The sequence below is a fragment of the Taudactylus pleione genome, unplaced genomic scaffold, assembly GCF_031769625.1.
Source record: "Taudactylus pleione unplaced genomic scaffold, aTauple2 ptg000551l, whole genome shotgun sequence".
Lineage (NCBI taxonomy): Eukaryota > Metazoa > Chordata > Amphibia > Anura > Myobatrachidae > Taudactylus > Taudactylus pleione.
The window spans coordinates 2,468,953-2,495,598 of record NW_028284953.1 but is presented as its reverse complement, the minus strand read 5'-3'; the positions used below and the strand labels follow the sequence as shown (position 1 = coordinate 2,495,598).

Sequence of the window (26,646 nt, the reverse complement as noted above, 5' to 3'; positions counted from 1 at the left end):
CCCGGATTCGAACCGGGGTTGCAGCGGCCAGAACGCAAAGTACTTACCACTGTACGATCACGGCAATTTAAGCGAGCCAGGTAGGAGTCGACCCTACAATCTACAGATCTATAGTCAGACACGTTATCCATTGCCCACTGTCCCGGGTGTCTTGTAGTAATTGAAGTGTCTTTCCTGTTTTTGAGCCTGTTTTCAGAATTTTAGGGTTATTGAAGTATATACAGAATCACATTTTGGTAATTGACTGTACACTATCTGCAGGGATTGTTTCCCAAAAACGTTATAGGTAAAATAATCCTTGTGAGTGCTAAAAGATCTTTAAAAAATGTGATGAACTTACTCAGACAGAGCCCAAACATTCTTCTTTCCTGAATTCCAGAATTTATGTCAAATTCCCAGTCCTTTAGTACAATAATTCACAATTAAATTATTCAAAGCATGTTAAGATAGCTTTATAATAAGCATTAAACACAAATAGTGCAAGCACCTTCAAAGAATCTGCTTACTTTCTGAAATTTTCTTAAGATTCAGTATTGTGAAAAAATGGATGATTGTGAAACAAAATCAAAATGCTGTGACCCGTTTTCGAACCGGGGTTGCTGCGGCCACAACGCAGAGTACTAACCACTATATGATCACGTCAATTTAAGCGAGCCAGTTAGGAGTCGAACCTACAATCTTCTGATTCGTAGTCAGACGCATTATCCATTGCGCCACTGGCCCACGTGTTTTGTAGTAATTGAAGTGTCTTTCCTGTTTTTGAGCCTTTTTTCAGAGTTTTATGTTTATTGAAGTATATACAGAATCACATTTTGGAAATTGACTGTACACTATCTGCAGGGATTGCTTCCCAAAAACGTTTTAGGTAAAATAATCCTTGTGACTGCTAAAAGATCTTTAAAAAATGTGATGAACTTACTCAGACAGAGCCCAAACATTCTTCTTTCCTGAATTCCAGAATTTATGTCAAATTCCCAGTCCTTTAGTACAATAATTCACAATTAAATTATTCAAAGCATGTTTAGATAGCTTTATAATAAGCATTAAACACAAATAGTGCAAGCACCTTCAAAGAATCTGCTTACTTTCTGAAATTTTCTTAAGATTCAGTATTGTGAAAAAATGGATGATTGTGAAACAAAATCAAAATGCTGTGACCCGTTTTCGAAATGGGGTTGCTGCAGCCACAACGCAGAGTACTAACTACTATACAATCACGGCAATTTAAGCGAGCCAGGTAGGAGTCGAACCTACAATCTTCTGATCTATAGTCAGACTCGTTATCCATTGCCCACTGTCCCAGGTGTCTTGTAGCAATTGAAGAGTCTTTCCTGTTTTTGAGCCTGTTTTAAAGTTTTATGGTTATTGAAGTATATACAGAATCACATTTTGGAAATTGACTGTACACTATCTGCAGGGATTGTTTCCCAAAAATGTTTTAGGTACAATAATCCTTGTGACTGCTAAAAGATCTTTAAAAAATGTGATGAACTTACTCTGACAGAGCCCAAACATTCTTCTTTTCTGAATTCTAGAATTTATGTCAAATTCCAAGTACTTTAGTACAATAATTCACAATTAAATTATTCAAAGCATGTTAAGATAGCTTTATAATAAGCATTAAACACAAATAGTGCAAGCACCTTCAAAGAATCTGCTTACTTTCTGAAATTTTCTTAAGATTCAGTATTGTGAAAAAATGGATGATTGAGAAACAAAATCAAAATGCTGTGACCCGGATTCGAACCGGGGTTGCAGCGGCCAGAACGCAAAGTACTTACCACTGTACGATCACGGCAATTTAAGCGAGCCAGGTAGGAGTCGACCCTACAATCTACAGATCTATAGTCAGACACGTTATCCATTGCCCACTGTCCCGGGTGTCTTGTAGTAATTGAAGTATCTTTCCTGTTTTTGAGCCTGTTTTCAGAATTTTAGGGTTATTGAAGTATATACAGAATCACATTTTGGTAATTGACTGTACACTATCTGCAGGGATTGTTTCCCAAAAACGTTATAGGTAAAATAATCCTTGTGACTGCTAAAAGATCTTTAAAAAATGTGATGAACTTTCTCTGACAGAGCCCAAACATTCTTCTTTTCTGAATTCTAGAATTTATGTCAAATTCCAAGTACTTTAGTACAATAATTCACAATTAAATTATTCAAAGCATGTTAAGATAGCTTTATAATAAGCATTAAACACAAATAGTGCAAGCACCTTCAAAGAATCTGCTTACTTTCTGAAATTTTCTTAAGATTCAGTATTGTGAAAAAATGGATGATTGAGAAACAAAATCAAAATGCTGTGACCCGGATTCGAACCGGGGTTGCAGCGGCCAGAACGCAAAGTACTTACCACTGTACAATCACGGCAATTTAAGCGAGCCAGGTAGGAGTCGACCCTACAATCTACAGATCTATAGTCAGACACGTTATCCATTGCCCACTGTCCCGGGTGTCTTGTAGTAATTGAAGTGTCTTTCCTGTTTTTGAGCCTGTTTTCAGAATTTTAGGGTTATTGAAGTATATACAGAATCACATTTTGGTAATTGACTGTACACTATCTGCAGGGATTGTTTCCCAAAAACGTTATAGGTAAAATAATCCTTGTGAGTGCTAAAAGATCTTTAAAAAATGTGATGAACTTACTCAGACAGAGCCCAAACATTCTTCTTTCCTGAATTCCAGAATTTATGTCAAATTCCCAGTCCTTTAGTACAATAATTCACAATTAAATTATTCAAAGCATGTTAAGATAGCTTTATAATAAGCATTAAACACAAATAGTGCAAGCACCTTCAAAGAATCTGCTTACTTTCTGAAATTTTCTTAAGATTCAGTATTGTGAAAAAATGGATGATTGTGAAACAAAATCAAAATGCTGTGACCCGTTTTCGAACCGGGGTTGCTGCGGCCACAACGCAGAGTACTAACCACTATATGATCACGTCAATTTAAGCGAGCCAGTTAGGAGTCGAACCTACAATCTTCTGATTCGTAGTCAGACGCATTATCCATTGCGCCACTGGCCCACGTGTTTTGTAGTAATTGAAGTGTCTTTCCTGTTTTTGAGCCTTTTTTCAGAGTTTTATGGTTATTGAAGTATATACAGAATCACATTTTGGAAATTGACTGTACACTATCTGCAGGGATTGCTTCCCAAAAACGTTTTAGGTAAAATAATCCTTGTGACTGCTAAAAGATCTTTAAAAAATGTGATGAACTTACTCAGACAGAGTCCAAACATTCTTCTTTCCTGAATTCCAGAATTTATGTCAAATTCCCAGTCCTTTAGTACAATAATTCACAATTAAATTATTCAAAGCATGTTTAGATAGCTTTATAATAAGCATTAAACACAAATAGTGCAAGCACCTTCAAAGAATCTGCTTACTTTCTGAAATTTTCTTAAGATTCAGTATTGTGAAAAAATGGATGATTGTGAAACAAAATCAAAATGCTGTGACCCGTTTTCGAAATGGGGTTGCTGCAGCCACAACGCAGAGTACTAACTACTATACAATCACGGCAATTTAAGCGAGCCAGGTAGGAGTCGAACCTACAATCTTCTGATCTATAGTCAGACTCGTTATCCATTGCCCACTGTCCCAGGTGTCTTGTAGCAATTGAAGAGTCTTTCCTGTTTTTGAGCCTGTTTTAAAGTTTTATGGTTATTGAAGTATATACAGAATCACATTTTGGAAATTGACTGTACACTATCTGCAGGGATTGTTTCCCAAAAATGTTTTAGGTACAATAATCCTTGTGACTGCTAAAAGATCTTTAAAAAATGTGATGAACTTACTCTGACAGAGCCCAAACATTCTTTTTTTCTGAATTCTAGAATTTATGTCAAATTCCAAGTACTTTAGTACAATAATTCACAATTAAATTATTCAAAGCATGTTAAGATAGCTTTATAATAAGCATTAAACACAAATAGTGCAAGCACCTTCAAAGAATCTGCTTACTTTCTGAAATTTTCTTAAGATTCAGTATTGTGAAAAAATGGATGATTGAGAAACAAAATCAAAATGCTGTGACCCGGATTCGAACCGGGGTTGTAGCGGCCAGAACGCAAAGTACTTACCACTGTATGATCACGGCAATTTAAGCGAGCCAGGTAGGAGTCGACCCTACAATCTACAGATCTATAGTCAGACACGTTATCCATTGCCCACTGTCCCGGGTGTCTTGTAGTAATTGAAGTATCTTTCCTGTTTTTGAGCCTGTTTTCAGAATTTTAGGGTTATTGAAGTATATACAGAATCACATTTTGGTAATTGACTGTACACTATCTGCAGGGATTGTTTCCCAAAAACGTTATAGGTAAAATAATCCTTGTGACTGCTAAAAGATCTTTAAAAAATGTGATGAACTTTCTCTGACAGAGCCCAAACATTCTTCTTTTCTGAATTCTAGAATTTATGTCAAATTCCAAGTACTTTAGTACAATAATTCACAATTAAATTATTCAAAGCATGTTAAGATAGCTTTATAATAAGCATTAAACACAAATAGTGCAAGCACCTTCAAAGAATCTGCTTACTTTCTGAAATTTTCTTAAGATTCAGTATTGTGAAAAAATGGATGATTGAGAAACAAAATCAAAATGCTGTGACCCGGATTCGAACCGGGGTTGCAGCGGCCAGAACGCAAAGTACTTACCACTGTACGATCACGGCAATTTAAGCGAGCCAGGTAGGAGTCGACCCTACAATCTACAGATCTATAGTCAGACACGTTATCCATTGCCCACTGTCCCGGGTGTCTTGTAGTAATTGAAGTATCTTTCCTGTTTTTGAGCCTGTTTTCAGAATTTTAGGGTTATTGAAGTATATACAGAATCACATTTTGGTAATTGACTGTACACTATCTGCAGGGATTGTTTCCCAAAAACGTTATAGGTAAAATAATCCTTGTGAGTGCTAAAAGATCTTTAAAAAATGTGATGAACTTACTCAGACAGAGCCCAAACATTCTTCTTTCCTGAATTCCAGAATTTATGTCAAATTCCCAGTCCTTTAGTACAATAATTCACAATTAAATTATTCAAAGCATGTTAAGATAGCTTTATAATAAGCATTAAACACAAATAGTGCAAGCACCTTCAAAGAATCTGCTTACTTTCTGAAATTTTCTTAAGATTCAGTATTGTGAAAAAATGGATGATTGTGAAACAAAATCAAAATGCTGTGACCCGTTTTCGAACCGGGGTTGCTGCGGCCACAACGCAGAGTACTAACCACTATACGATCACGTCAATTTAAGCGAGCCAGGTAGGAGTCGAACCTACAAACTTATGATCCGTAGTCAGACACGTTATCCATTGCGCCACTGGCCCAGGTGCCCTGTAGTAATTGAAGTGTCTTTCCTGTTTTTGAGCCAGTTTTGGAGTTTTATGGTTATTGAAGTATATACAGAATCACATTTTGGAAATTGACTGTAGACTATCTGCAGGGATTGTTTCCCAAAAACGTTTTAGGTAAAATAATAATTGTGACTGCTAAAAGATATTTAAAAAATGTGATGAACTTACTCAGAAGGAAGCCCAAACATTCTTATTTCCTGAATTCCAGAATTTATGTCAAAATCCCATATCCTTTAGTACAATAATTCACAATTAAAATATTCAAAGCATGTTAAGATAGCTTTATAATAAGTATTAAACACAAATAGTGCAAGCACCTTCAAAGAATCTGCTTACTTTCTGAAATTTTCTTAAGATTCAGTATTGTGAAAAAATGGATGATTGTGAAACAAAATCAAAATGCTGTGACCCGTTTTCGAAATGGGATTGCTGCAGCCACAACGCAGAGTACTAACTACTATACAATCACGGCAATTTAAGCGAGCCAGGTAGGAGTCAAACCTACAATCTTCTGATCTATAGTCAGACGCATTATCTATTGCCCACTGTCCCAGGTGTCTTGCAGCAATTGAAGAGTCTTTCCTGTTTTTGAGCCTGTTTTAAAGTTTTATGGTTATTGAAGTATATACAGAATCACATTTTGGAAATTGACTGTACACTATCTGCAGGGATTGTTTCCCAAAAACGTTTTAGGTACAATAATCCTTGTGACTGCTAAAAGATCTTTCAAAAATGTAATGAACTTACTCAGACAGAGCCCAAACATTCTTCTTTCCTGAATTCCAGAATTTATGTCAAATTCCCAGTCCTTTAGTACAATAATTCACAATTAATTTATTCAAAGCATGTTAAGATAGCTTTATAATAATCATTAAACACAAATAGTGCAAGCACCTTCAAAGAATCTGCTTATTTTCTTAAATTTTCTCAAGATTCAGTATTGTGAAAAAATGGATGATTGAGAAACAAAATCAAAATGCTGTGACCCGGATTCGAACCGGGGTTGCTGCGGCCACAATGCAGAGTACTAACCTCTATACGATCATGACAATTTAAGTGAGCTAGGTAGGAGTCGAACCTACAATCTTCTGATCTATAGTCAGACGCGTTATCCATTGCCCACTGTCCCAGGTGTCTTGCAGCAATTGAAGAGTCTTTCCTGTTTTTGAGCCTGTTTTAAAGTTTTATGGTTATTGAAGTATATACAGAATCACATTTTGGAAATTGACTGTACACTATCTGCAGGGATTGTTTCCCAAAAATGTTTTAGGTACAATAATCCTTGTGACTGCTAAAAGATCTTTAAAAAATGTAATGAACTTACTCAGACAGAGCCCAAACATTCTTCTTTCCTGAATTCTAGAATTTATGTCAAATTCATAGTCCTTTTGTAAAATTATTCACAATTAAATTATTCAAAGCATGTTAAGATAGCGTTATAATAAGCATTAAACACAAATAGTGCAAGCACCTTCAAAGAATCTGCTTACTTTCTGAAATTTTCTTAAGATTCAGTATTGTGAAAAAATGGATGATTGAGAAACAAAATCAAAATGCCGTGACCCGGATTCGAACCGGCGTTGCTGCGGCCACAACGCAGAGTACTAACCACTATATGATCACGGCAATTTAAGCGAGCCAGGTAGGAGTAGAACCTACAATCTACAGATCCATAGTCAGACACGTTATCCATTGCCCCCTGTCCCGGGTGTCTTGTAGTAATTGAAGTGTCTTTCCTGTTTTTGAGCCTGTTTTCAGAATTTTATGGTTATTGAAGTATATACAGAATCACATTTTGGAAATTGACGGTACACTATCTGCAGGGATTGTTTCCCAAAAACGTTTTAGGTAAAATAATCCTTGTGACTGCTAAAAGATCTTTAAAAAATGTGATGAACTTACTCTGACAGAGCCCAAACATTCTTCTTTTCTGAATTCTTGAATTTATGTCAAATTCCAAGTACTTTAGTACAATAATTCACAATTACATTATTCAAAGCATGTTAAGATAGCTTTATAATAAGCATTAAACACAAATAGTGCAAGCACCTTCAAAGAATCTGCTTACTTTCTGAAATTTTCTTAAGATTCAGTATTGTGAAAAAATGGATGATTGAGAAACAAAATCAAAATGCTGTGACCCGGATTCGAACCGGGGTTGCTGCGGCCACAACGCAGAGTACTAACCACTAAACAATCACGGCAATTTAAGCGAGCCAGTTAGGAGTCGAACCTACAATCTTCTGATTCGTAGTCAGACGCATTATCCATTGCGCCACTGGCCCACGTGTTTTGTAGTAATTGAAGTGTCTTTCCTGTTTTTGAGCCTTTTTTCAGAGTTTTATGGTTATTGAAGTATATACAGAATCACATTTTGGAAATTGACTGTACACTATCTGCAGGGATTGCTTCCCAAAAACGTTTTAGGTAAAATAATCCTTGTGACTGCTAAAAGATCTTTAAAAAATGTGATGAACTTACTCAGACAGAGCCCAAACATTCTTCTTTCCTGAATTCCAGAATTTATGTCAAATTCCCAGTCCTTTAGTACAATAATTCACAATTAAATTATTCAAAGCATGTTAAGATAGCTTTATAATAAGCATTAAACACAAATAGTGCAAGCACCTTCAAAGAATCTGCTTACTTTCTGAAATTTTCTTAAGATTCAGTATTGTGAAAAAATGGATGATTGTGAAACAAAATCAAAATGCTGTGACCCGTTTTCGAAATGGGGTTGCTGCAGCCACAACGCAGAGTACTAACTACTATACAATCACGGCAATTTAAGCGAGCCAGGTAGGAGTCGAACCTACAATCTTCTGATCTATAGTCAGACTCGTTATCCATTGCCCACTGTCCCAGGTGTCTTGTAGCAATTGAAGAGTCTTTCCTGTTTTTGAGCCTGTTTTAAAGTTTTATGGTTATTGAAGTATATACAGAATCACATTTTGGAAATTGACTGTACACTATCTGCAGGGATTGTTTCCCAAAAATGTTTTAGGTACAATAATCCTTGTGACTGCTAAAAGATCTTTAAAAAATGTGATGAACTTACTCTGACAGAGCCCAAACATTCTTCTTTTCTGAATTCTAGAATTTATGTCAAATTCCAAGTACTTTAGTACAATAATTCACAATTAAATTATTCAAAGCATGTTAAGATAGCTTTATAATAAGCATTAAACACAAATAGTGCAAGCACCTTCAAAGAATCTGCTTACTTTCTGAAATTTTCTTAAGATTCAGTATTGTGAAAAAATGGATGATTGAGAAACAAAATCAAAATGCTGTGACCCGGATTCGAACCGGGGTTGCAGCGGCCACAACGCAGAGTACTAACCACTGTACGATCACGGCAATTTAAGCGAGCCAGGTAGGAGTCGACCCTACAATCTACAGATCTATAGTCAGACACGTTATCCATTGCCCACTGTCCCGGGTGTCTTGTAGTAATTGAAGTGTCTTTCCTGTTTTTGAGCCTGTTTTCAGAATTTTAGGGTTATTGAAGTATATACAGAATCACATTTTGGTAATTGACTGTACACTATCTGCAGGGATTGTTTCCCAAAAACGTTATAGGTAAAATAATCCTTGTGAGTGCTAAAAGATCTTTAAAAAATGTGATGAACTTACTCAGACAGAGCCCAAACATTCTTCTTTCCTGAATTCCAGAATTTATGTCAAATTCCCAGTCCTTTAGTACAATAATTCACAATTAAATTATTCAAAGCATGTTAAGATAGCTTTATAATAAGCATTAAACACAAATAGTGCAAGCACCTTCAAAGAATCTGCTTACTTTCTGAAATTTTCTTAAGATTCAGTATTGTGAAAAAATGGATGATTGTGAAACAAAATCAAAATGCTGTGACCCGTTTTCGAACCGGGGTTGCTGCGGCCACAACGCAGAGTACTAACCACTATATGATCACGTCAATTTAAGCGAGCCAGTTAGGAGTCGAACCTACAATCTTCTGATTCGTAGTCAGACGCATTATCCATTGCGCCACTGGCCCACGTGTTTTGTAGTAATTGAAGTGTCTTTCCTGTTTTTGAGCCTTTTTTTAGAGTTTTATGGTTATTGAAGTATATACAGAATCACATTTTGGAAATTGACTGTACACTATCTGCAGGGATTGCTTCCCAAAAACGTTTTAGGTAAAATAATCCTTGTGACTGCTAAAAGATCTTTAAAAAATGTGATGAACTTACTCAGACAGAGCCCAAACATTCTTCTTTCCTGAATTCCAGAATTTATGTCAAATTCCCAGTCCTTTAGTACAATAATTCACAATTAAATTATTCAAAGCATGTTTAGATAGCTTTATAATAAGCATTAAACACAAATAGTGCAAGCACCTTCAAAGAATCTGCTTACTTTCTGAAATTTTCTTAAGATTCAGTATTGTGAAAAAATGGATGATTGTGAAACAAAATCAAAATGCTGTGACCCGTTTTCGAAATGGGGTTGCTGCAGCCACAACGCAGAGTACTAACTACTATACAATCACGGCAATTTAAGCGAGCCAGGTAGGAGTCGAACCTACAATCTTCTGATCTATAGTCAGACTCGTTATCCATTGCCCACTGTCCCAGGTGTCTTGTAGCAATTGAAGAGTCTTTCCTGTTTTTGAGCCTGTTTTAAAGTTTTATGGTTATTGAAGTATATACAGAATCACATTTTGGAAATTGACTGTACACTATCTGCAGGGATTGTTTCCCAAAAATGTTTTAGGTACAATAATCCTTGTGACTGCTAAAAGATCTTTAAAAAATGTGATGAACTTACTCTGACAGAGCTCAAACATTCTTCTTTTCTGAATTCTAGAATTTATGTCAAATTCCAAGTACTTTAGTACAATAATTCACAATTAAATTATTCAAAGCATGTTAAGATAGCTTTATAATAAGCATTAAACACAAATAGTGCAAGCACCTTCAAAGAATCTGCTTACTTTCTGAAATTTTCTTAAGATTCAGTATTGTGAAAAAATGGATGATTGAGAAACAAAATCAAAATGCTGTGACCCGGATTCGAACCGGGGTTGCAGCGGCCAGAACGCAAAGTACTTACCACTGTACGATCACGGCAATTTAAGCGAGCCAGGTAGGAGTCGACCCTACAATCTACAGATCTATAGTCAGACACGTTATCCATTGCCCACTGTCCCGGGTGTCTTGTAGTAATTGAAGTATCTTTCCTGTTTTTGAGCCTGTTTTCAGAATTTTAGGGTTATTGAAGTATATACAGAATCACATTTTGGTAATTGACTGTACACTATCTGCAGGGATTGTTTCCCAAAAACGTTATAGGTAAAATAATCCTTGTGACTGCTAAAAGATCTTTAAAAAATGTGATGAACTTACTCTGACAGAGCCCAAACATTCTTCTTTTCTGAATTCTAGAATTTATGTCAAATTCCAAGTACTTTAGTACAATAATTCACAATTAAATTATTCAAAGCATGTTAAGATAGCTTTATAATAAGCATTAAACACAAATAGTGCAAGCACCTTCAAAGAATCTGCTTACTTTCTGAAATTTTCTTAAGATTCAGTATTGTGAAAAAATGGATGATTGAGAAACAAAATCAAAATGCTGTGACCCGGATTCGAACCGGGGTTGCAGCGGCCAGAATGCAAAGTACTTACCACTGTACGATCACGGCAATTTAAGCGAGCCAGGTAGGAGTCGACCCTACAATCTACAGATCTATAGTCAGACACGTTATCCATTGCCCACTGTCCCGGGTGTCTTGTAGTAATTGAAGTATCTTTCCTGTTTTTGAGCCTGTTTTCAGAATTTTAGGGTTATTGAAGTATATACAGAATCACATTTTGGTAATTGACTGTACACTATCTGCAGGGATTGTTTCCCAAAAACGTTATAGGTAAAATAATCCTTGTGAGTGCTAAAAGATCTTTAAAAAATGTGATGAACTTACTCAGACAGAGCCCAAACATTCTTCTTTCCTGAATTCCAGAATTTATGTCAAATTCCCAGTCCTTTAGTACAATAATTCACAATTAAATTATTCAAAGCATGTTAAGATAGCTTTATAATAAGCATTAAACACAAATAGTGCAAGCACCTTCAAATAATCTGCTTACTTTCTGAAATTTTCTTAAGATTCAGTATTGTGAAAAAATGGATGATTGTGAAACAAAATCAAAATGCTGTGACCCGTTTTCGAACCGGGGTTGCTGCGGCCACAACGCAGAGTACTAACCACTATACGATCACGTCAATTTAAGCGAGCCAGGTAGGAGTCGAACCTACAAACTTATGATCCGTAGTCAGACACGTTATCCATTGCGCCACTGGCCCAGGTGCCCTGTAGTAATTGAAGTGTCTTTCCTGTTTTTGAGCCAGTTTTGGAGTTTTATGGTTATTGAAGTATATACAGAATCACATTTTGGAAATTGACTGTACACTATCTGCAGGGATTGTTTCCCAAAAACGTTTTAGGTAAAATAATCCTTGTGACTGCTAAAAGATCTTTAAAAAATGTGATGAACTTACTCAGACAGAGCCCAAACATTCTTCTTTCCTGAATTCCAGAATTTATGTCAAATTCCCAGTCTTTAGTACAATAATTCACAATTAAATTATTCAAAGCATGTTAAGATAGCTTTATAATAAGGATTAAACACAAATAGTGCAAGCACCTTCAAAGAATCTGCTTACTTTCTGAAATTTTCTTAAGATTCAGTACTGTGAAAAAATGGATGATTGAGAAACAAAATCAAAATGCCGTGACCTGTTTTCAAACCGTGGTTGCTGCGGCCACAACGCAGAGTACTAACCACTATGCGATCAAGGCAATATAAGCGAGCCAGGTAGGAGTCGAACCTACAAACTTCTGATCCGTAGTCAGACGCGTTATCCATTGCGCCACTGGCCCACGTGTTTTGTAGTAATTGAAGTGTCTTTCCTGTTTTTGAGCCTATTTTCAGAGTTTTATGGTTATTGAAGTATATACAGAATCACATTTTGGAAATTGACTGTAGACTATCTGCAGGGATTGTTTCCCAAAAACGTTTTAGGTAAAATAATAATTGTGACTGCTAAAAGATATTTAAAAAATGTGATGAACTTACTCTGAAGGAAGCCCAAACATTCTTATTTCCTGAATTCCAGAATTTATGTCAAAATACCATATCCTTTAGTACAATAATTCACAATTAAAGTATTCAAAGCATGTTAAGATAGCATTATAATAAGCATTAAACACAAATAGTGCAAGCACCTTCAAAGAATCTGCTTACTTTCTGAAATTTTCTTAAGATTCAGTATTGTGAAAAAATGGATGATTGTGAAACAAAATCAAAATGCTGTGACCCGTTTTCGAAATGGGGTTGCTGCAGCCACAACGCAGAGTACTAACTACTATACAATCACGGCAATTTAAGCGAGCCAGGTAGGAGTCGAACCTACAATCTTCTGATCTATAGTCAGACTCGTTATCCATTGCCCACTGTCCCAAGTATCTTGTAGCAATTGAAGAGTCTTTCCTGTTTTTGAGCCTGTTTTAAAGTTTTATGGTTATTGAAGTATATACAGAATCACATTTTGGAAATTGACTGTACACTATCTGCAGGGATTGTTTCCCAAAAATGTTTTAGGTACAATAATCCTTGTGACTGCTAAAAGATCTTTAAAAAATGTGATGAACTTACTCTGACAGAGCCCAAACATTCTTCTTTTCTGAATTCTAGAATTTATGTCAAATTCCAAGTACTTTAGTACAATAATTCACAATTAAATTATTCAAAGCATGTTGATAGCTTTATAATAAGCATTAAACACAAATAGTGCAAGCACCTTCAAAGAATCTGCTTACTTTCTGAAATTTTCTTAAGATTCAGTATTGTGAAAAAATGGATGATTGAGAAACAAAATCAAAATGCTGTGACCCGGATTCGAACCGGGGTTGCAGCGGCCACAACGCAGAGTACTAACCACTATACGATCACGTCAATTTAAGCGAGCCAGGTAGGAGTCGACCCTACAATCTACATATCTATAGTCAGACACGTTATCCATTGCCCACTGTCCCGGGTGTCTTGTAGTAATTGAAGTGTCTTTCCTGTTTTTGAGCCTGTTTTCAGAATTTTAGGGTTATTGAAGTATATACAGAATCACATTTTGGTAATTGACTGTACACTATCTGCAGGGATTGTTTCCCAAAAACGTTATAGGTAAAATAATCCTTGTGAGTGCTAAAAGATCTTTAAAAAATGTGATGAACTTACTCAGACAGAGCCCAAACATTCTTCTTTCCTGAATTCCAGAATTTATGTCAAATTCCCAGTCCTTTTGTACAATAATTCACAATTAAATTATTCAAAGCATGTTAAGATAGCTTTATAATAAGCATTAAACACAAATAGTGCAAGCACCTTCAAAGAATCTGCTTACTTTCTGAAATTTTCTTAAGATTCAGTATTGTGAAAAAATGGATGATTGTGAAACAAAATCAAAATGCTGTGACCCGTTTTCGAAATGGGATTGCTGCAGCCACAACGCAGAGTACTAACTACTATACAATCACGGCAATTTAAGCGAGCCAGGTAGGAGTCAAACCTACAATCTTCTGATCTATAGTCAGACGCATTATCTATTGCCCACTGTCCCAGGTGTCTTGTAGCAATTGAAGAGTCTTTCCTATTTTTGAGCCTGTTTTAAAGTTTTATGGTTATTGAAGTATATACAGAATCACATTTTGGAAATTGACTGTACACTATCTGCAGGGATTGTTTCCCAAAAACGTTTTAGGTACAATAATCCTTGTGACTGCTAAAAGATCTTTCAAAAATGTAATGAACTTACTCAGACAGAGCCCAAACATTCTTCTTTCCTGAATTCCAGAATTTATGTCAAATTCCCAGTCCTTTAGTACAATAATTCACAATTAATTTATTCAAAGCATGTTAAGATAGCTTTATAATAATCATTAAACACAAATAGTGCAAGCACCTTCAAAGAATCTGCTTATTTTCTGAAATTTTCTCAAGATTCAGTATTGTGAAAAAATGGATGATTGAGAAACAAAATCAAAATGCTGTGACCTGGATTCGAACCGGGGTTGCTGCGGCCACAATGCAGAGTACTAAACTCTATACGATCATGACAATTTAAGTGAGCTAGGTAGGAGTCGAACCTACAATCTTCTGATCTATAGTCAGACGCGTTATCCATTGCCCACTGTCCCAGGTGTCTTGCAGCAATTGAAGAGTCTTTCCTGTTTTTGAGCCTGTTTTAAAGTTTTATGGTTATTGAAGTATATACAGAATCACATTTTGGAAATTAACTGTACACTATCTGCAGGGATTGTTTCCGAAAAATGTTTTAGGTACAATAATCCTTGTGACTGCTAAAAGATCTTTAAAAAATGTAATGAACTTACTCAGACAGAGCCCAAACATTCTTCTTTCCTGAATTCTAGAATTTATGTCAAATTCATAGTCCTTTTGTAAAATTATTCACAATTAAATTATTCAAAGCATGTTAAGATAGCGTTATAATAAGCATTAAACACAAATAGTGCAAGCACCTTCAAAGAATCTGCTTACTTTCTGAAATTTTCTTAAGATTCAGTATTGTGAAAAAATGGATGATTGAGAAACAAAATCAAAATGCTGTGACCCGGATTCGAACCGGCGTTGCTGCGGCCACAACGCAGAGTACTAACCACTGTACGATCACGGCAATTTAAGCGAGCCAGGTAGGAGTCGACCCTACAATCTACAGATCTATAGTCAGACACGTTATCCATTGCCCACTGTCCCGGGTGTCTTGTAGTAATTGAAGTGTCTTTCCTGTTTTTGAGCCTGTTTTCAGAGTTTTATGGCTATTGAAGTATATACAGAATCACATTTTGGAAATTGACTGTACACTATCTGCAGCGATTGTTTCCCAAAAACGATTTAGGTAAAATAATCCTTGTGAGTGCTAAAAGATCTTTAAAAAATGTGATGAACTTACTCAAACAGAGCCCAAACATTCTTCTTTCCTGAATTCCAGAATTTATGTCAAATTCCCAGTCCTTTAGTACAATAATTCACAATTAAATTATTCAAAGCATGTTAAGATAGCTTTATAATAAGCATTAAACACAAATAGTGCAAGCACCTTCAAAGAATCTGCTTACTTTCTGAAATTTTCTTAAGATTCAGTATTGTGAAAAAATGGATGATTGTGAAACAAAATCAAAATGATGTGACCCGTTTTCGAAATGGGGTTGCTGCAGCCACAACGCAGAGTACTAACTACTATACAATCACGGAAAATTAAGCGAGCCAGGTAGGAGTCGAACCTACAATCTTCTGATCTATAGTCAGACTCGTTATCCATTGCCCACTGTCCCAGGTGTCTTGTAGCAATTGAAGAGTCTTTCCTGTTTTTGAGCCTGTTTTAAAGTTTTATGGTTATTGAAGTATATACAGAATCACATTTTGGAAATTGACTGTACACTATCTGCAGGGATTGTTTCCCAAAAATGTTTTAGGTACAATAATCCTTGTGACTGCTAAAAGATCTTTAAAAAATGTGATGAACTTACTCTGACAGAGCCCAAACATTCTTCTTTTCTGAATTCTAGAATTTATGTCAAATTCCAAGTACTTTAGTACAATAATTCACAATTAAATTATTCAAAGCATGTTAAGATAGCTTTATAATAAGCATTAAACACAAATAGTGCAAGCACCTTCAAAGAATCTGCTTACTTTCTGAAATTTTCTTAAGATTCAGTATTGTGAAAAAATGGATGATTGAGAAACAAAATCAAAATGCTGTGACCCGGATTCGAACCGGGGTTGCAGCAGCCACAACGCAGAGTACTCACCACTATACGATCACGTCAATTTAAGCGAGCCAGGTAGGAGTCGACCCTACAATCTACAGATCTATAGTCAGACACGTTATCCATTGCCCACTGTCCCGGGTGTCTTGTAGTAATTGAAGTGTCTTTCCTGTTTTTGAGCCTGTTTTCAGAATTTTAGGGTTATTGAAGTATATACAGAATCACATTTTGGTAATTGACTGTACACTATCTGCAGGGATTGTTTCCCAAAAACGTTATAGGTAAAATAATCCTTGTGAGTGCTAAAAGATCTTTAAAAAATGTGATGAACTTACTCAGACAGAGCCCAAACATTCTTCTTTCCTGAATTCCAGAATTTATGTCAAATTCCCAGTCCTTTAGTACAATAATTCACAATTAAATTATTCAAAGCATGTTAAGATAGCTTTATAATAAGCATTAAACACAAATAGTGCAAGCACCTTCAAAGAATCTGCTTACTTTCTGAAATTTTCTTAAGATTCAGTATTGTGAAAAAATGGATGATTGTGAAACAAAATCAAAATGCTGTGACCCGTTTTCGAACCGGGGTTGCTGCGGCCACAACGCAGAGTACTAACCACTATACGATCACGTCAATTTTAGTGAGCCAGGTAGGAGTCGAACCTACAAACTTATGATCCGTAGTCAGACACATTATCCATTGCGCCACTGGCCCAGGTGCCCTGTAGTAATTGAAGTTGTCTTTCCTGTTTTTGAGCCAGTTTTGGAGTTTTATGGTTATTGAAGTATATACAGAATCACATTTTGGAAATTGACTGTACACTATCTGCAGGGATTGTTTCCCAAAAACGTTTTAGGTAAAATAATCCTTGTGACTGCTAAAAGATCTTTAAAAAATGTGATGAACTTACTCAGACAGAGCCCAAACATTCTTCTTTCCTGAATTCCAGAATTTATGTCAAATTCCCAGTCCTTTAGTACAATAATTCACAATTAAATTATTCAAAGCATGTTAAGATAGCTTTATAATAAGCATTAAACACAAATAGTGCAAGCACCTTCAAAGAATCTGCTTACTTTCTGAAATTTTCTTAAGATTCAGTACTGTGAAAAAATGGATAATTGAGAAACAAAATCAAAATGCCGTGACCGGTTTTCGAACCGTGGTTGCTGCCTCCACAACGCAGAGTACTAACCACTATGCGATCAAGGATATATAAGCGAGCCAGGTAGGAGTCGAACCTACAAACTTCTGATCCGTAGTCAGACGCATTATCCATTGCGCCACTGGCCCATGTGTTTTGTAGTAATTGAAGTGTCTTTCCTGTTTTTGAGCCTATTTTCAGAGTTTTATGGTTATTGAAGTATATACAGAATCACATTTTGGAAATTGACTGTAGACTATCTGCAGGGATTGTTTCCCAAAAACGTTTTAGGTAAAATAATAATTGTGACTGCTAAAAGATATTTAAAAAATGTGATGAACTTACTCAGACAGAGCCCAAACATTCTTCTTTTCTGAATTCTAGAATTTATGTCAAATTCCAAGTACTTTAGTACAATAATTCACAATTAAATTATTCAAAGCATGTTAAGATAGCTTTATAATAAGCATTAAACACAAATAGTGCAAGCACCTTCAAAGAATCTGCTTACTTTCTGAAATTTTCTTAAGATTCAGTATTGTGAAAAAATGGATGATTGTGAAACAAAATCAAAATGCTGTGACCCGTTTTCAAAATGGGGTTGCTGCAGCCACAACGCAGAGAACTAACTACTATACAATCACGGCAATTTAAGCGAGCCAGGTAGGAGTCGAACCTACAATCTTCTGATCCGTAGTCAGACGCGTTATCCATTGCGCCACTGGCCCACGTGTTTTGTAGCAATTGAAGTGTCTTTCCTGTTTTTGAGCCTTTTTTCAGAGTTTTATGGTTATTGAAGTATATACAGAATCACATTTTGGAAATTGACTGTACACTATCTGCAGGGATTGTTTCCCAAAAACGTTTTAGGTAAAATAATCCTTGTGACTGCTAAAAGATCTTTAAAAAATGTGATGAACTTACTCAGACAGAGCCCAAACATTCTTCTTTCCTGAATTCCAGAATTTATGTCAAATTCCCAGTCCTTTAGTACAATAATTCACAATTAAATTATTCAAAGCATGTTAAGATAGCTTTATAATAAGCATTAAACACAAATAGTGCAAGCACCTTCAAAGAATCTGCTTACTTTCTGAAATTTTCTTAAGATTCAGTATTGTGAAAAAATGGATGATTGTGAAACAAAATCAAAATGCTGTGATCCGTTTTCGAACCGGGGTTGCTGCGGCCACAATGCAGAGTACTAACCACTATACGATCACGTCAATTTAAGCGAGCCAGGTAGGAGTCGAACCTACAAACTTATGATCCGTAGTCAGACACGTTATCCATTGCGCCACTGGCCCAGATGCCATGTAGTAATTGAAGTGTCTTTCCTGTTTTTGAGCCAGTTTTGGAGTTTTATGGTTATTGAAGTATATACAGAATCACATTTTGGAAATTGACTGTACACTATCTGCAGGGATTGTTTCCCAAAAACGTTTTAGGTAAAATAATCCTTGTGACTGCTAAAAGATCTTTAAAAAATGTAATGAACTTACTCAGACAGAGCCCAAACATTTTTCTTTCCTGAATTCTAGAATTTATGTCAAATTCCTAGTCCTTTAGTAAAATTATTCACAATTAAATTATTCAAAGCATGTTAAGATAGCTTTATAATAAGCATTAAACACAAATAGTGCAAGCACCTTCAAAGAATCTGCTTACTTTCTGAAATTTTCTTAAGATTCAGTATTGTGAAAAAATGGATGATTGAGAAACAAAATCAAAATGCAGTGACCCGGATTCGAACCGGCGTTGCTGCGGCCACAACGCAGAGTACTAACCACTATATGATCACGGCAATTTCAGTGAGCCAGGTAGGAGTAGAACCTACAGTCTACAGATCCATAGTCAGACACGCTATCCATTGCCCACTGTACCGGGTGTCTTGTAGTAATTGAAGTGTCTTTCCTGTTTTTGAGCCTGTTTTCAGAATTTTATGGTTATTGAAGTATATACAGAATCACATTTTGGAAATTGACTGTACACTATCTGCAGGGATTGTTTCCCAAAAACGTTTTAGGTAAAATAATCCTTGTGAGTGCTAAAAGATCTTTAAAAAATGTGATGAACTTACTCAGACAGAGCCCAAACATTCTTCTTTCCTGAATTCCAGAATTTATGTCAAATTCCCAGTCCTTTAGTACAATAATTCACAATTAAATTATTCAAAGCATGTTAAGATAGCTTTATAATAAGCATTAAACACAAATAGTGCAAGCACCTTCAAAGAATCTGCTTACTTTCTGAAATTTTCTTAAGATTCAGTATTGTGAAAAAATGGATGATTGTGAAACAAAATCAAAATGCTGTGACCCGTTTTCAAACCGGGGTTGCTGCGGCCACAACGCAGAGTACTAACCACTATACGATCACGGCAATTTAAGCGAGCCAGGTAGGAGTCGAACCTACAATCTTCTGAACCGTAGTCAGACGCGTTATCCATTGCGCCACTGGCCCACGTGTTTTGTAGCAATTGAAGTGTCTTTCCTGTTTTTGAGCCTTTTTTCAGAGTTTTATGGTTATTGAAGAATATACAGAATCACATTTTGGAAATTGACTGTACACTATCTGCTGGATTGTTTCCCAAAAACGTTTTAGGTAAAATAATCCTTGTGACTGCTAAAAGATCTTTAAAAAATGTGATGAACTTACTCAGACAGAGCCCAAACATTCTTCTTTCCTGAATTCCAGAATTTATGTCAAATTCCCAGTCCTTTAGTACAATAATTCACAATTAAATTATTCAAAGCATGTTAAGATAGCTTTATAATAAGCATTAAACACAAATAGTGCAAGCACCTTCAAAGAATCTGCTTACTTTCTGAAATTTTCTTAAGATTCAGTATTGTGAAAAAATGGATGATTGAGAAACAAAATCAAAATGCCGTGACCCGGATTCAAACCGGGGTTGCAGCGGCCACAACGCAGAGTACTAACCACTATACGATCACAGCAATTTAAGCGAGCCAGGTAGGAGTCGAACCTACAATCTACAGATCCATAGTCAGACACGTTATCCATTGCCCACTGTCTCTGGTGTCTTGTAGTAATTGAAGTGTCTTTCCTGTTTTTGAGCCTGTTTTCAGAATTTTATGGTTATTGAAGTATATACAGAATCACATTTTGGTAATTGACTGTACACTATCTGCAGGGATTGTTTCCCAAAAACGTTTTAGGTAAAATAATCCTTGTGACTGCTAAAAGATCTTTAAAAAATGTGATGAACTTACTCAGACAGAGCCCAAGCATTCTTCTTTCCTGAATTCCAGAATTTATGTCAAATTCCCAGTCCTTTAGTACAATAATTCACAATTAAATTATTCAAAGCATGTTAACATAGCTTTATAATAAGCATTAAACACAAATAGTGCAAGCACCTTCAAAGAATCTGCTTACTTTCTGAAATTTTCTTAAGATTTAGTATTGTGAAAAAATGGATGATTGAGAAACAAAATCAAAATGCCGTGACCCGGATTCGAACCGGGGTTGCAGCGGCCACAACGCAGAGTACTAACCACTATACGATCACAGCAATTTAAGCGAGCCAGGTAGGAGTCGAACCTACAATCTACAGATCCATAGTCAGACACGTTATCCATTGCCCACTGTCTCTGGTGTCTTGTAGTAATTGAAGTGTCTTTCCTGTTTTTGAGCCTGTTTTCAGAATTTTATGGTTATTGAAGTATATACAGAATCACATTTTGGTAATTGACTGTACACTATCTGCAGGGATTGTTTCCCAAAAACGTTTTAGGTAAAATAATCCTTGTGACTGCTAAAAGATCTTTAAAAAATGTGATGAACTTACTCAGACAGAGCCCAAACATTCTTCTTTCCTGAATTCCAGAATTTATGTCAAATTCCCAGTCCTTTAGTACAATAATTCACAATTAAATTATTCAAAGCATGTTAAGATAGCTTTATAATAAGCATTAAACACAAATAGTGCAAGCACCTTCAAAGAATCTGCTTACTTTCTGAAATTTTCTTAAGATTCAGTATTGTGAAAAAATGGATGATTGAGAAACAAAATCAAAATGCCGTGACCCGGATTCAAACCGGGGTTGCAGTGGCCACAACGCAGAGTACTAACCACTATACGATCACAGCAATTTAAGCGAGCCAGGTAGGAGTCGAACCTACAATCTACAGATCCATAGTCAGACACGTTATCCATTGCCCACTGTCTCTGGTGTCTTGTAGTAATTGAAGTGTCTTTCCTGTTTTTGAGCCTGTTTTCAGAATTTTATGGTTATTGAAGTATATACAGAATCACATTTTGGTAATTGACTGTACACTATCTGCAGGGATTGTTTCCCAAAAACGTTTTAGGTAAAATAATCCTTGTGACTGCTAAAAGATCTTTAAAAAATGTGATGAACTTACTCAGACAGAGCCCAAACATTCTTCTTTCCTGAATTCCAGAATTTATGTCAAATTCCCAGTCCTTTAGTACAATAATTCACAATTAAATTATTCAAAGCATGTTAAGATAGCTTTATAATAAGCATTAAACACAAATAGTGCAAGCACCTTCAAAGAATCTGCTTACTTTCTGAAATTTTCTTAAGATTCAGTATTGTGAAAAAATGGATGATTGTGAAACAAAATCAAAATGCTGTGACCCGTTTTCGAACCGGGGTTGCTGCGACCACAACGCAGAGTACTAACCACTATATGATCACATCAATTTAAGCGAGCCAGGTAGGAGTCGAACCTACAAACTTATGATCCATAGTCAGACACGTTATCCATTGCGCCACTGGCCCACGTGTTTTGTAGCAATTGAAGTGTCTTTTCTGTTTTTGAGCTTTTTTTCAGAGTTTTATGGTTATTGAAGTATATACAGAATCACATTTTGGAAATTGACTGTACACTATCTGCAGGGATTGTTTCCCAAAAACGTTTTAGGTAAAATAATCCTTGTGAGTGCTAAAAGATCTTTAAAAAATGTGATGAACTTACTCAGACAGAGCCCAAACATTCTTCTTTCCTGAATTCCAGAATTTATGTCAAATTCCCAGTCCTTTAGTACAATAATTCACAATTAAATTATTCAAAGCATGTTAAGATAGCTTTATAATAAGCATTAAACACAAATAGTGCAAGCACCTTCAAAGAATCTGCTTACTTTCTGAAATTTTCTTCAGATTCAGTATTGTGAAAAAATGGATGATTGTGAAACAAAATCAAAATGCTGTGACCCGTTTTTGAAATGGGGTTGCTGCAGCCACAACGCAGAGTACTAACCACTATACGATCACGGCAATTTAAGCGAGCCAGGTAGGAGTCGAACCTACAATCTACAGATCCATAGTCAGACACGTTATCCATTGCCCACTGTCCCGGGTGTCTGGTAGTAATTGAAGTGTCTTTCCTGTTTTTGAGCCAGTTTTGGAGTTTTATGGTTATTGAAGTATATACAGAATCACATTTTGGAAATTGACTGTACACTATCTGCAGGGATTGTTTCCCAAAAACGTTTTAGGTAAAATAATCCTTGTGACTGCTAAAAGATCTTTAAAAAATGTAATGAACTTACTCAGACAGAGCCCAAACATTTTTCTTTCCTGAATTCTAGAATTTATGTCAAATTCCTAGTCCTTTAGTAAAATTATTCACAATTAAATTATTCAAAGCATGTTAAGATAGCTTTATAATAAGCATTAAACACAAATAGTGCAAGCACCTTCAAAGAATCTGCTTACTTTCTGAAATTTTCTTAAGATTCAGTATTGTGAAAAAATGGATGATTGAGAAACAAAATCAAAATGCAGTGACCGGGATTCGAACCGGCGTTGCTGCGGCCACAACGCAGAGTACTAACCACTATATGATCACGGCAATTTCAGTGAGCCAGGTAGGAGTAGAACCTACAGTCTACAGATCCATAGTCAGACACGTTATCCATTGCCCCCTGTACCGGGTGTCTTGTAGTAATTGAAGTGTCTTTCCTGTTTTTGAGCCTGTTTTCAGAATTTTATGGTTATTGAAGTATATACAGAATCACATTTTGGAAATTGACTGTACACTATCTGCAGGGATTGTTTCCCAAAAACGTTTTAGGTAAAATAATCCTTGTGAGTGCTAAAAGATCTTTAAAAAATGTGATGAACTTACTCAGACAGAGCCCAAACATTCTTCTTTCCTGAATTCCAGAATTTATGTCAAATTCCCAGTCCTTTAGTACAATAATTCACAATTAAATTATTCAAAGCATGTTAAGATAGCTTTATAATAAGCATTAAACACAAATAGTGCAAGCACCTTCAAAGAATCTGCTTACTTTCTGAAATTTTCTTAAGATTCAGTATTGTGAAAAAATGGATGATTGTGAAACAAAATCAAAATGCTGTGACCCGTTTTCAAACCGGGGTTGCTGCGGCCACAACGCAGAGTACTAACCACTATACGATCACGTCAATTTAAGCGAGCCAGGTAGGAGTCGAACCTACAAACTTATGATCCGTAGTCAGACACGTTATCCATTGCGCCACTGGCCCAGGTGCCCTGTAGTAATTGAAGTCTCTTTCCTGTTTTTGAGCAAGTTTTGGAGTTTTATGGTTATTGAAGTATATACAGAATCACATTTTGGAAATTGACTGTACACTATCTGCAGGGATTGTTTCCCAAAAACGTTTTAGGTAAAATAATCCTTGTGACTGCTAAAAGATCTTTAAAAAATGTGATGAACTTACTCAGACAGAGCCCAAACATTCTTCTTTCCTGAATTCCAGAATTTATGTCAAATTCCCAGTCCTTTAGTACAATAATTCACAATTAAATTATTCAAAGCATGTTAAGATAGCTTTATAATAAGCATTAAACACAAATAGTGCAAGCACCTTCAAAGAATCTGCTTACTTTCTGAAATTTTCTTAAGATTCAGTACTGTGAAAAAATGGATGATTGAGAAACAAAATCAAAATGCCGTGACCTGTTTTCGAACCGTGGTTGCTGCGTCCACAACGCAGAGTACTAACCACTATGCGATCAAGGCAATATAAGCGAGCGAGGTAGGAGTCAAACCTACAAACTTCTGATCCGTAGTCAGACGCGTTATCCATTGCGCCACTGGCCCACGTGTTTTGTAGTAATTGAAGTGTCTTTCCTGTTTTTGAGCCTATTTTCAGAGTTTTATGGTTATTGAAGTATATACAGAATCACATTTTGGAAATTGACTGTACACTATCTGCAGGGATTGTTTCCCAAAAACGTTTTAGGTAAAATAATCCTTGTGACTGCTAAAAGATCTTTAAAAAATGTGATGAACTTACTCAGAAAGAGCCCAAACATTCTTCTTTTCTGAATTCTAGAATTTATTTCAAATTCCAAGTACTTTAGTACAATAATTCACAATTAAATTATTCAAAGCATGTTAAGATAGCTTTATAATAAGCATTAAACACAAATAGTGCAAGCACCTTCAAAGAATCTGCTTACTTTCTGAAATTTTCTTAAGATTCAGTATTGTGAAAAAATGGATGATTGTGAAACAAAATCAAAATGCTGTGACCCATTTTCGAAATGGGATTGCTGAAGCCACAACGCAGAGTACTAACTACTATACAATCACGGCAATTTAAGCGAGCCAAGTAGGAGTCGAACCTACAATCTTCTGATCTATAGTCAGACGCGTTATCCATTGCCCACTGTCCCAGGTGTCTTGTAGCAATTGAAAAGTCTTTCCTGTTTTTGAGCCTGTTTTAAAGTTTTATGGTTATTGAAGTATATACAGAATCACATTTTGGAAATTGACTGTACACTATCTGCAGGGATTGTTTCCCAAAAATGTTTTAGGTACAATAATCCTTGTGACTGCTGAAAGATCTTTCAAAAATGTAATGAACTTACTCAGACAGAGCCCAAACAAACTTCTTTCCTGAATTCTAGAATTTATGTCAAATTCCTAGTCCTTTAGTAAAATTATTCACAATTAAATTATTCAAAGCATGTTAAGATAGCTTTATAATAAGCATTAAACACAAATAGTGCAAGCACCTTCAAAGAATCTGCTTACTTTCTGAAATTTTCTTAAGATTCAGTATTGTGAAAAAATGGATGATTGAGAAACAAAATCAAAATGCCGTGACCAGAATTCGAACCAGGGTTGCAGCGGCCACAACGCAGAGTACTAAGCACTATACGATCACGGCAATTTAAGTGAGCCAGGTAGGAGTCGAACCTACAATCTACATATCCATAGTCAGACACGTTATCCATTGCCCACTGTCTCTGGTGTCTTGTAGTAATTGAAGTGTCTTTCCTGTTTTTGAGCCTGTTTTCAGAATTTTATGGTTATTGAAGTATATACAGAATCACATTTTGGTAATTGACTGTACACTATCTGCAGGGATTGTTTCCCAAATACGTTTTAGGTAAAATAATCCTTGTGACTGCTAAAAGATCTTTAAAAAATGTGATGAACTTACTCAGACAGAGCCCAAACATTCTTCTTTCCTGAATTCCAGAATTTATGTCAAATTCCCAGTCCTTTAGTACAATAATTCACAATTAAATTATTCAAAGCATGTTAAGATAGCTTTATAATAAGCATTAAACACAAATAGTGCAAGCACCTTCAAAGAATCTGCTTACTTTCTGAAATTTTCTTAAGATTCAGTATTGTGAAAAAATGGATGATTGTGAAACAAAATCAAAATGCTGTGTCCCGTTTTCGAACCGGGGTTGCTGCGACCACAATGCAGAGTACTAACCACTATATGATCACATCAATTTAAGCGAGCCAGGTAGGAGTTGAACCTACAAACTTATGATCCATAGTCAGACACGTTATCCATTGCACCACTGGCCCTGGTGCCCTGTAGTAATTGAAGTGTCTTTCCTGTTTTTAAGCCAGTTTTGGAGTTTTATGGTTATTGAAGTATATACAGAATCACATTTTGGAAATTGACTGTACACTATCTGCAGGGATTGTTTCCCAAAAACGTTTTAGGTAAAATAATCCTTGTGACTGCTAAAAGATCTTTAAAAAATGTGATGAACTTACTCAGACAGAGCCCAAACATTCTTCTTTCCTGAATTCCAGAATTTATGTCAAATTCCCAGTCCTTTAGTACAATAATTCACAATTAAATTATTCAAAGCATGTTAAGATAGCTTTATAATAAGCATTAAACACAAATAGTGCAAGCACCTTCAAAGAATCTGCTTACTTTCTGAAATTTTCTTAAGATTCAGTATTGTGAAAAAATGGATGATTGTGAAACAAAATCAAAATGCTGTGACCCGTTTTCAAAATGGGGTTGTTGCAGCCACAACGCAGAGTACTAACTACTATACAATC

The 26,646-nt window shown here is 35.8% G+C and overlaps 9 non-coding genes across 9 annotated transcripts; all 9 read right to left on the bottom strand.

Moving 5' to 3' along the window:
- Window positions 1-5,274: 5,274 nt before the first annotated feature.
- On the bottom strand, window positions 5,275-5,347 carry TRNAR-ACG (transfer RNA arginine (anticodon ACG)). The gene has a single exon. It is a non-coding gene; the product is annotated as a tRNA-Arg (tRNA).
- A 6,285-nt stretch (window positions 5,348-11,632) lies between these two features.
- On the bottom strand, window positions 11,633-11,705 carry TRNAR-ACG (transfer RNA arginine (anticodon ACG)). The gene has a single exon. It is a non-coding gene; the product is annotated as a tRNA-Arg (tRNA).
- A 504-nt stretch (window positions 11,706-12,209) lies between these two features.
- Window positions 12,210-12,282, bottom strand: TRNAR-ACG (transfer RNA arginine (anticodon ACG)). Its single transcript has one exon. It is a non-coding gene; the product is annotated as a tRNA-Arg (tRNA).
- A 5,127-nt stretch (window positions 12,283-17,409) lies between these two features.
- On the bottom strand, window positions 17,410-17,482 carry TRNAR-ACG (transfer RNA arginine (anticodon ACG)). The gene has a single exon. It is a non-coding gene; the product is annotated as a tRNA-Arg (tRNA).
- A 506-nt stretch (window positions 17,483-17,988) lies between these two features.
- Window positions 17,989-18,061, bottom strand: TRNAR-ACG (transfer RNA arginine (anticodon ACG)). Its single transcript has one exon. It is a non-coding gene; the product is annotated as a tRNA-Arg (tRNA).
- Window positions 18,062-18,567: 506 nt separating this feature from the next.
- On the bottom strand, window positions 18,568-18,640 carry TRNAR-ACG (transfer RNA arginine (anticodon ACG)). The gene has a single exon. It is a non-coding gene; the product is annotated as a tRNA-Arg (tRNA).
- Window positions 18,641-19,723: 1,083 nt separating this feature from the next.
- On the bottom strand, window positions 19,724-19,796 carry TRNAR-ACG (transfer RNA arginine (anticodon ACG)). The gene has a single exon. It is a non-coding gene; the product is annotated as a tRNA-Arg (tRNA).
- Window positions 19,797-22,035: 2,239 nt separating this feature from the next.
- TRNAH-AUG (transfer RNA histidin (anticodon AUG)) lies at window positions 22,036-22,108 on the bottom strand. Its single transcript has one exon. It is a non-coding gene; the product is annotated as a tRNA-His (tRNA).
- A 1,661-nt stretch (window positions 22,109-23,769) lies between these two features.
- Window positions 23,770-23,842, bottom strand: TRNAR-ACG (transfer RNA arginine (anticodon ACG)). Its single transcript has one exon. It is a non-coding gene; the product is annotated as a tRNA-Arg (tRNA).
- Window positions 23,843-26,646: the final 2,804 nt, after the last annotated feature.